This window comes from Scyliorhinus canicula, chromosome 16 (genome assembly GCF_902713615.1).
Source record: "Scyliorhinus canicula chromosome 16, sScyCan1.1, whole genome shotgun sequence".
Classification (NCBI taxonomy): Eukaryota; Metazoa; Chordata; class Chondrichthyes; order Carcharhiniformes; family Scyliorhinidae; genus Scyliorhinus; species Scyliorhinus canicula.
In genome coordinates, this window is record NC_052161.1 from 127,188,172 (window position 1) to 127,199,478 (window position 11,307).

Genomic DNA, 11,307 nt, shown 5'->3' on the forward strand with positions numbered 1-11,307 from the left:
GATACTTTAAAAATTATGACAATGAGTTTGCAAAATATGTGTTTTCTTTAATTTTAAAACTGGGAATTAATATTTATGCTTTAAGCAGCTATCTTTTTACCTATATTAAGTGTATTAGAAATACCTGGCTTCGACACGCCAACCCTCCCCACCCCGACTGCGCTCTAAAAACAGTCTTTTAACTCGCGGGGTCTTGTTTGCCCACACAAATCCCGAGATAATCCTGTTCACCCGCTTGAAGAAGGATTTGGGGATGAAGATGGGAAGGCTCTGGAAAATGAACAGGAATCTGCGGAGGACCGTCATTTTCACGGTCTGCACCCTTCCCGCCAGGGAAAGCGGGAGCATGTCCCACCTTTTAAAGTCTCCCTCCATCTGCTCTGCAAGCCGAGATAGATTGAGCCTGTGTAGGGCATCCCAATTCCTAGCCACCTGTATTCCCAGGTACCGAAAGCTCCTCTCCACCATCTTGAGCTGGAGTTCTCCCAGTCCCTTCTCCTGACCCCTAGCATGGATCACAAAAAGCTCACTTTTCCCCACGTTCAACTTGTACCCCGAGAAACTCCCAAAGTCCCTTCGGATCTGCATGACCTCCCCATCCCCTCTAGCGAGTCTGAAATATACAAGAGCAGGTCGTCTGCATAGAGCGAAACCCGGTGCTCCCCCCCCTCTGAACCAGCCCCCTCCAGTTCCTTGAAGTCCTCAGGGCCAAGGCGAACGGCTCAATTGCCGGGGCAAATAGTAGCGAGGTAGGGGGCACCCCTACCTCGTCCTTCGGTCCAGCCTAAAATACTCCAACCTCAGCCGGCTCATAGATACACTTGTTACGGGAGCCTGATACAGTAGTTTGACCCACCCTATGAATCCCTCACCAAATCCAAACCTAATTAACGCTTCCCACAGGAAATTCCCCGAATTTCTTGTAGAATTCTACAGGGCAGCCGTCCGGTCCCGGGGCCTTGCCCGACTGCATACTATCCAGGCCCTTAACTATCTCCTCCAACTCAATCGAGGCCCCCAGTCCCTCTACCAGATCCTCGTCCACCCCTGGGAACCTCAATTGGTCCATAAATTGCTTCATCCCTTCCCCTCCCGCGGGGGGTTCTGACTTGTACAGTTTACAATAAAACTCCTTGAAGACTTTGTTGATCTTCTCTGGGCCCAAGACCGTGTTACCTTCCTTATCCCTAACTCCCCCAATCTCCCTGGCCGCCTCTCTCCTGCCTCTCCCATGAGCCTCCCCCTCTCCGCCCTCTCCATCTTCTCTCTATGGGTCCTAATAGAAATTAACTCCCCTCTGATAACTGTCCTCATAGCTAGTGAATCTCCAAGGGTCCACGCCCCCCATCTGATCCATGAACCCCCTCAGGACTTTGGCCACTGCCGGTCTCTTTCCTGACCTCGACTTAGACTGGTACAATGCCGGATCCAGGACTGTGTTGAAGTCACCCCCCCATTATCAAATAATTTGACTCCAAGTCCGGGATTTTACCCAGCATGCACCTCATGAATTCCACGTCATCCCAGTTCGGGGCATAGACGTTCACCAGCACCACCCGAACCCCCTGCAGCTTGCCACTCACCATAATGTATCTGCCCCCCTTATCCGCCACAATACTCCCGGCCTCGAATGCCACCCTTTTGCTAACAAGGATTGCCACCCCCCTGGTCTTCGAGTCCAGCCCCGAATGGAACACCTGGCCCACCCATCCCCTCCTCAGTCTAGTTTGGTCAGCGAGTTTTAAATGCGCCTCCTGTAGCATGGCCACGTCCGCCTTTAATCCCTGTAAGTGCGAGAACACGCGGGCTCTCTTGACCGGTCCATTTAGATAGACCTCTCACATTCCACGTGATCAGCCTGAACCCCCCCCCCCCCCCCCCCCCCCCCCCCCACCCCCGCCGACTAGCCATCTCCCTTTTTCGGCCAACCACGGGCCCACGCCCCCTGCTCACTCAAGCCCTCCCGCCGGCGGTTCCCCATCCCAATTTTCCATTTGTTCCCAAAAGTTGGCTTCCCTTCAGCCAGCAAAGCAGCCCCCCCACCCCCCCCAGCCCCCCAATCCCTATCCCCCCTGTCAAGCCCCCGCTGAACACTGATTTCCCCAGACTTCCGGTGGCGACTATGAGGGAGTAGGTGACACATTTGGTGGCTCCCGCTCTGGCTAGACATTCCGACCTTTCCCCCCGACTTTGTTTGCGCTTTTAAGCGCTGGATTTGAAGAAACAGTGAACAAGTGCCTGTGGTATATATTGGTTTATGGAACAGAGAGCCAGAAGAGATCAAAAGGGAAGAAACAAAAAGTCAGGGTCGAGCTGGGTGTTGGCTGTAGCAGCGGACAAGATGGCCGGTATCCAGACCCCTGGGGCTTCGGCCCAACCATCAACGGAGGAGCTGATGCAGGTCATCCGGGAAGGCTTCGCCAGACAGAAACGGGAAGGTCTGGACCCGATTAAGGAAACGGTAGAGAGGATGGAGTGGAGGCTAGATACCCAGGACCGGACGATCCAGAAACCGGAGGAGGCGCTAGCTGAGCAGGAGGAACACCAGACGGCGGTGGAGATGGAGGTGGGGATGCTGAGGGGCCGGCAAAAAAGGCTGCTGGAACAGGTAGAGGATTTGGAGAACAGGTCCCGTAGGCAGAACCCAAGGATTGTTGACCTCCCGGAGGGGGCTGATGCCGGGGAGTTTGTGGGGAATATGTTCCAGAAGCTGCTGGGAGAAGGGACTTTCCCCCGACCATTGGAGGTGGATCGGGCGTACAGAGCGCTGGCGGGGAAGCCGTGGCAGGGAGACCCCCCTCGGGCGATGGTGGTCAGGTTCCATAGGTACCTGGATAAGGAGCGTATTCTCCAGTGGGCCAAACGCATGCGGAGCTGTAAGTGGGACAACAGCATTTTGCGGGTGTACCAAGATTTAAGCGTGGAGGTGGCCAGGAGGAGGGCAGGCTTTAATCAAGTCAAGTCGATCCTGTTCAAGAAGCAGGTTAAGTTCGGACTGTTGTATCCGGTGCAACTTTGGATTATGCATGAGGACCAACATCATTACTTTGAGTCGCCTGAGGACGCAATGGATTTCGCCAGGAGGAAAGGACTGGAGCCAACTTGAGAACATTCTGCTCTAAGTTTGAGAAACTGTTTCCCCTGTTCGCTTTAAATGCTGTTTGCACGGATTTATTCATTTGTTTGTTTTCGTTCTTGGCTTTTCTCTTCAATAATTCTGTTTTGTTTAAGAAGGGGAAAGTAGTTTAAAAAATTATTCGATTTTGGTGGGTTTTCTGTGTTGTGAGGGGGATGGTGGTGGCAGTGTCGGCCCTAGGGTTGCTGGCACCCCGGGCAAGCTGAACTTCGGCGCCCTTACAAGTATAATTTTTTTAAATTTTCACAAGGAGAAAAACTGAAAATGTAGAATAAAGAGTTTATTACAATATTACAAAATCGAGGCATTCAAATCTGTACAGAATCTGAACAAACTGAGAAGCATACTATATTCCGTAAATTCACGATGATAAAAACTGTAGCTGTAACGAATTTTCTCCTAATAAAAAGCATGAACAAAGTTAGCATTATTTGTGTTGCAGTTAGGCATGTCACGTTTATGTTCTTTTAATCTAATAACGAAATATTCCCAGTTTCGTCTATATTACGCGGTTTACACCAGCATTTGGTTTTTCTGAAATATTATTTCTTACTAACATCGACTTAATGGTAGAAGTGTACCTAATAGCTATATTCACATCGAGATCACATCTGTTTGTAAAATCGTCTGTGGTACGTAAAAAATAGCTTCCTAGCCCAGGGGCTGTATTTTGACCTGGGTCCCGCACTTGACTTGACCGGAATTCAAGTAAAAATAGCCAACAGAAAATGATTTACGGTCACGTAAAAATAGACACTGCGTTGTAAAATAAATTAAAAACAGTCAGATAAATACTTCATAAAAATTATGAAATAATTTACTTACATTTCACTATGCCCGCGCCCTCAGCCGCCCGCGACCCACCTTAGGTGACGTGTACAAGCTGACGGGGTGTATACAATCAGGTTAGGGGTGGGGTTAGGTTACAGAATGTTATTGCTGGGGGGGGGGTTGTTCGGCTGACGAGGGAGGGATTTGATTTTAGAAGCAGAGAAGAGGTCGGGGATGGGCGCTGCCAGGAGGCGGGGCTACAGAGGCGTGGGGCAGGGGCTGGGGGCAGGCCCAGGAAAGGGGATGGCTGACCGGCAAGGGGAGGGGGCGCAGTGCCGCCCCAACTAGGCTGGTTACGTGGAACGTTAGAGGGCTAAATGGGCCGGTGAAGAGGGCAAAGGTGTTTGCGCATCTTAGGGCTTTAAAGGCGGAAGTGATAATGTTGCAGGAGACGTACCTGAAGGTAGCGGACCAGGTTAGGTTGAGGAAGAGCTGGGTTAGTCAGGTATTCCACTCGGGACTAGATACTAAGACCAGAGGGGTTGCGATTCTGGTGAACAAGCGGGTGCAGTTTGAGGTGGGGCGTTTTGTTTCGGACGGGGGAGGTCGCTACGTTATGGTTAGCTGGAAGGGAGGAAGGTGGTATTGGTCAACATATATGCGCCAAACTGGGATAATGCGGATTTCATAAAGAGTGTGCTGGGGAATATACCCAACCTGGATTCCCGCAGGTTGGTTATGGGAGGGGATTTCAGTGCAGTTATGGATCCAGGCCTGGACCGGTCATGCTCAAAAACAGGCAGAGCGTCAGCAATGGGAAACGAGCTGAGGGAGTTCATGGAGCAGATGGGGGGGGGGTCGACCCGTGGAGGTTTGGAAGGCTGACAGGGAGGGAGTTCTCCTTTTTATCGCATATCCATAGGGTCTATTCCCAGATCAATTTTTTTTTAATATACTGAGTAAGAATCTACTGACGGATGGTGGATGCGCAGTATTCGGCAATCACCATTTCCGACCATGCCCGCATTGGGTCGAGCTACAGGTGAGTGAAGAGAGCTTCCAGCACCCGCAGTGGAGGCTGGATGTGGGACTGCTTGCAGACGAAGGGGCGTGCAAGAGGGTGAGGGAGTGTATACAAAACTACCTGCAGGTCAATAATACAGGGGAAGTCTCAGCAGCGGTGGTGTGGGAGGCGCTCAAGGTAGTGGTGAGAGGGGAGCTGATTTCAATCCGGGCTCACAGGGACAAGACGGACAGGGCAGAAACGGACCGACTGTCAGCGGAGATTCTGCAGATTGACAGGAGGTATGCTGAGACCCCGAGTACAGAGCTCTTGAGGGAATGGAGGAGGCTGCAGGCGGAGTTTGGGGCGGTGTCCACGGGTAAGGCAGTAGAGCAGCTCAGAAAGGCGAGTGGTGCGATATATGAACATGGGGAGAAAGCCAGCAGGATGCTGGCTCAGTAGCTCAGAAAGAGGGAGGCGGCTAGGGCAATAGGTAACGTGGTGGATGGAGGCGGTTACTTAGTCGGGGATGCGGCAGGTCTGAACAGAGCTTTCAAGGACTTTTATAGCAAACTCTATAGCTCGGAGCCCTCTGCGGTGCCGGAGGGTATGAGACACTTCTTAGACGGCCTGACATTCCCAAAAATGGGCAGGGAGCTAGTAGAAGGGCTGGGCGCCCCGATCGGAGCTGAGGAGATATTTGAGGATTTAAAGGCCATGCAGTTAGGTAAAGCCCTGGGGCCGGATGGGTACCCGGTACAATTTTATAAAAAGTTCTCCGGGATATTGGGGCCGCTGCTGGTCAAGGTTTTTCATGGGGCAAGGGACTGTCCCAGACAATGTCGCAGGCTATCATCTCCTTGATTTTAAAACGGGACAAGAACCTGGAGTAGCGTGGGTCTTATAGGCCGATCTCCCTTCTTAACGTGGATGCCAAACTGCTGGCAAAGCTTTTGGCCACTAGGATTGAGGATTGTGTGCCGAGTGTTATTAGGGAGGATCAAACAGGGTTCGTCAAAGGTAGGCAACTGGGGGCGAATATAAGAAGATTGCTCAATGTGAACATGATGCCCCCAGAGGGAAAGGAGGTGGAGGTAGTGGTGACTATGGACGCGGAGAAGGCATTTGACCGGGTAGAGTGGGACTACTTATGGGAGGTGCTGGGACAGTTTGGTCTGGGAGGGTTTCATCGACTGGGTCAGGCTGCTATATCAGGCGCTGGAGGCGAGTGTGAGGACAAACAGGACGACTTCCGACTATTTTAGACTGCACCATGGGACGAGACAGGGGTGCTCCCTCTCCCCACTGCTGTTTGTGCTAGCTATAGAGCCGCTGGCAATTGCTCGGAGGGCTTCAAAGGGTTGGAAGGGGCTGGTTCGAGGGGGGGAGGGGCATAGGGTGGGGGGGGGGTATCGGGTATGGCGGAGGGCAGGGATTAAGCGGATGGGAGATTTGTTCTTGGAAGGGAGCTTCCCTAGCTTGAGGGCGCTGGAGGCCAAGTTTGGGTTGACGAGGGGGAATGAATTCCGGTATATTCAGGTGCGGGACTTTTTGCGCAGGCAGGTGCCATCTTTTCCACTCTTGCCACCAATGGGGATCCAAGATAGGGTAGTGTCTAGAGGATAGGTGGGGGCGGGAAGTGTCACGGATATTTATAAGGAGCTCATGGGGGCGGAGGAGACGCAGACCGTGGAGCTGAGGCATAAATGGGAGGAGGAGTTGGGAGGGGAGATTGGGGAAGGCCTGTGGGTGGACGCGCTGAGCAGGGTTAATGGGACTGCAACATGTGCCAGGCTCAGCCTGATTCAATTTAAGGTCGTCCACCGGGCCCACATGACAGTGTCCCGGATGAGCAGATTCTTCGGTGTAGAGGACAGGTGTGTAAAGTGTCTGAGAGGACCGGCAGACCATGTCCACATGTTTTGGGCGTGTCCAAAAACTTAGGAGATACTGGCAGGGATTCGAGAACGTCATGTCTAGAGTATTGAACATAAGGGTGGCAATGGGTCCAGAGGTGGCGATTTTTGGGGTTTCAGAGGCCGTGGAAGTCCGAGGGGAGAAACAGGCCGACGTCTTGGCCTTTGCTTCCCTGGCAGCCCGGAGACGGATACTTCCAGCTTGGAGGGAGTCAAAGCCCCCGAAGTCGGGAGCCTGGCTGTCAGACATGGCGAGTTTCCTGGGCTTAGAGAAAATCAAGTTCGCCTTGAGAGGGTCGGTGTCAAGGTTCTCCCGGAGGTGGCAGCCGCTCATCAACTTCTTCGCTGAGAATTAATCATCAGCAAGGGGGGGCGGGGGTGGGAGGGAGGCTTGGGGGAACGTAGTATAGAGAGTTAATTAGGCAGATCTGGGTAGGAAGGGTTAGGGCAATTGCACTGCGTACTTTGTTTATTGTACAGTCCTTTTGTTTTCACGTTCTGTAATTTTACTGAATACAATGCCAATAAATACCTTATTAAATTGTTTATCAAAAAAACACTGATATCCCCCCCATTACGCTTCCGTACGTCAGCTGACCCATGCTGACCCCGGCCGCTCCCGCCTCTATCTCCAACTTTACTGTTGTCTTCTTGTTCGGGCCCCCAACTGATGTGTTGGGTAAGCTGGGTCTACGAGGACTGCGTTTACTGCAGTGGTGAGAGAGACAGGCTTTCACAAACACTGGGCTGGATTCTCTGCCGTTGGGACGCTCCGCTTTGCCGGCAGCCCGGGAGTTTTCTAACGGCATGGGTCTGCCCCACAACGGGAAACTCCATTGACCGGCTGGCAAAAGGGAACATCCCGCCAGCTTGCTGAACCAGAGATCTGGCGCAGCGGGGCGGAGAATCCAGCCCACTTTTTCTTACCTGATTGAACAGTACTTTGTGAAATTTCAAAGTGCGGGCGAGAATCACACAGCCAGCTGGAGGGGCGGGGCCTAAACACACCAGGAGTCTGAGATCAGACTCGTCTCAAAGTTACATTGAAGGAGTCGGTGATTGCACTATGTTTACTGTTCTTTGTACATTGTGTTTACACTGTTGCTGTTTGTAATGCCAAAATACCTAATTAAAATTGTTTATTTTTAAAAAAAAGTTACATTTAAGGCCCCCACCCCCGCCCGGTGGACAAGGAGAACACTCCACAACCCCCACACACTGAAGCAGGAAAGGGGACACCCCTCCCCCAGAAAACATCTGGGTTTCCCCCCCCGGCACCACAATGCAAAGACCACCTCAGAGACATCGTTTCCCCCTGCCCCCCCCTCACAGATCTCAGGGCAGCCCTCCCCCCCCCCCCACCCCCATCACTGATACCATCCCCACCCCCATTTACAGGCTCTGACACCCCCTCCATCTCATGCAGGCACAATCCCCACCCAACATTCCTCCCCACCACACACATAAGAGATACCTCCCCCTATAGGGCCCCTAAGAAAGCTCACCCTTGGCACTGCCAGGTTGGCACTTGGCACTAAAATGTGCCTTTTAGTGGACACTGTACCCATGGACTTGGGTAAAACTGTCGGATGGGACTTTGTGCTTAATTCCTGTGCGAATAAAGGAGCTGAACCTCTGGGGAAAATGGAGTTGCGAGGGACTATGTGGCTGTGTTTAATGCTATGTAAGCACCACCAGCAAATCTGCAAGATTGACCTTTGTTGTATTAGTTTTGGATGTAATGTATGATCTTTATTCAATAGAATTTGGCTGTTACTTCATGCCTAACCTATGTTGATTTTGGTTTGATTGTTGCAGTAAAAGCTTTAAAACGTGAAATCTTGGTTTCTTCCATTGGGCTCATTTAGGAAGTTTGTTTTTTCACATCATTGCTCTCCACGGGGATCATAGCAACGGTTTTACAAACGACTTTGTTCCGAGTGATCCTGCAGCTTCCTTTCACCCTGTGATCCCATGTTGTCCTCTGGATCCATTATGTCCCACCCTCCCATCTTCCCCTCCATTTGTGCAGCCCAGGGCTTCAGCTGCAACAAGACTCACTCTGGAATGAGAATGCCAACACTCCAGTGCAGTCCTGAGGGAGTGCTGCACTGCTGGAGGTGCTGTCTTTTCCGATTACACGTTGAAACTGAGGCCCCGTCAAACCTCTCAAGTGGATTTCAAACGTTCAATTCCTATACAAGTGTCCCAGTCAATATTTATTGCTCAGCTAACATTACTGTGACCAGATTATCTTACAATGCACAAATTGGCTGCTGTGTTTCCTACATGACAACAGTGATGATGATAGTTCAGAAGTACCTCGCTGGCTGTAAAGTACTTTGGCCTCCTGAGGATGTCTCCATCTGTCGGATTGTCTTTTGTATCTCAGCCCGCGTTTGGGGTGGGATTCTCCGATCTCCCAGCCGCGTGATTCCGGGAGGCGGGGAGCGGTTCGCTGGCCGTGGGAGCTGTCAGTGGGGATTCCTATTGAACCCCGCTCCATGCCGCCGGGAATTCTGCGGGCGGAGATGCCCTGCTGACGGAGCCAGAGAATCCCGCTGCCAGTGATCGGCTGGGGAATTCCGGCCCAGTCTCCCCAGCTGTTGAGGGATTGTTTTGTTTGACAATATTGACTCCCCACTGAGAAAACATTGGTGGTACTGCTCCTTCCACCTGTCTCTGATAGGCTCGTTGCCTTTGACAAGAAGAGTATTGTTTAACAGGGGCTGGTTTAGCACAGTGGGCTAAACAGCTGGCTTGTAACGCAGAACAATGCCAGCAGCGCGGGTTCCCGTACCAGTCTCCCCTAATAGGCGGCGGAATGTGGTGACTAGGGGCTTTTCACAGTAACTTCATTGAAGCCGACTTGTGACAATAAGCAATTATTATTATTATTGCCCTCTTCGACTGAGGGACCATTTGTTTTTCGGTCAATAGCTGGATTTGGCGGCCTGGAAGGAGCTGCACATCCAACAGGTGAAGAATAACAAAATGTGCAGTCTTACAGAGATCCATTAAGCTGGTAGTCATCAACTCACGCCCACACTCCCAGGCTGTTTTGCAAATCTTTGGGACCAGCCATAAATGTTTCACTGCTCGGGCCGCACGGCACCAAGGTCCTAGGTTCGATCCCGGCTCTGGGTCACTGTCCGTGTGGAGTTTGCACAATCTCCCCGTGTCTGCGTGGGTTTCACCCCCACAACCCAAAGATGTGCAGGTTAGGTGGATTGGCCACACTAAATTGCCCCTTAATTGGAAAAAATGAATTGGGTACTCTAAATTTAAAAAAAAGAAAAATGTTTCACTTTTTAAGAAGGGTGATGAATTAATTCATGGCAACTGTAGAGGCATATTGTGTGGCACGGTAGCACGAATCGCAAATGGTTAGTGTGCAGCTACAGCAAGTAATTAGGAAAGCAAATAGAATGTTATTGTTATTTTGCGAGTGGAATTGAATAGATAGGTAAGGAAGTTATAGAGGGCACAGCGAGACCGCATCGGGAGTACTGTTTACAGTATTGGTCTCCTTATTGAAGGATGTAAATATATATTTTTTAAATTTAGAGTACCCAATTCATTGTTTTCCAATTAAGGGGCAATTTAGCGTGGCCAATCCACCTAGCCTGCACATCTTTGGGTTGTGGGGGCGAAACCCACGCAAACACGGGGAGAATGTGCAAACTCCACATGATCAGTGACCTGGAGCATGGATCGAACCTGGGACCTTGGCGCCGTGAGGCAGCAGGGCTAACCCACTGTGCCACTGTGCTGCCCTGAAGGATGTAAATATGTTGGAAGCAGTTCAGAGGTTTACTCGAGTAATATCTGGAATGGGCAGTTATGTTTTGAGGAAAGACTGTATCCGCTGGAGTTTAGAAGAGTAAAAGACAACTTGGTAGAAACATATAAGATCCTGAGCAGTCTTGGCAAGGTAGACATGGAAAGAATGCTTCATCTTGTGGAGAAATGTATGTAGAGCTATGGGTCACTTTTTAAAAATAAGGGGTTGCTCTTATTTATAATTTATAACCTTTATAATATAATCTTTATTAGTATCACAAGTAGGTTTACATTAACACTGCAATGAAGTTACTGTGAAAAGCCCCTAGTCGCCACACTTGTTCGGGTACACAGAGGGAAAAGCCCCTAGTCGCCACACCTGTTCGGGTACACAGAGGGAGAATTCAGAATGTCCAATTCACCTAACAGCACGTCTTTCAGGACTTGTGGGAGGAAACCGGAGCACCCGGAGGAAACCCACGCAGTCATGGGGAGAGTGTGTAGACTCCGCACAGACAGTGACCCAAGCCAGGAATCGAACCCGGGTCCCCAGTGCTGTGAAGCAACAGGGCTAACCACTGTGCTACCGTGCCGCCATTAAACCAGAGATGCATCTTTGGAACTCTTCTTTAAAAGGCAGTGAAATCAGAGTCTTTGAATATTTTTAGACAGAGCTAGACAGGTTCTTGATTAACAAG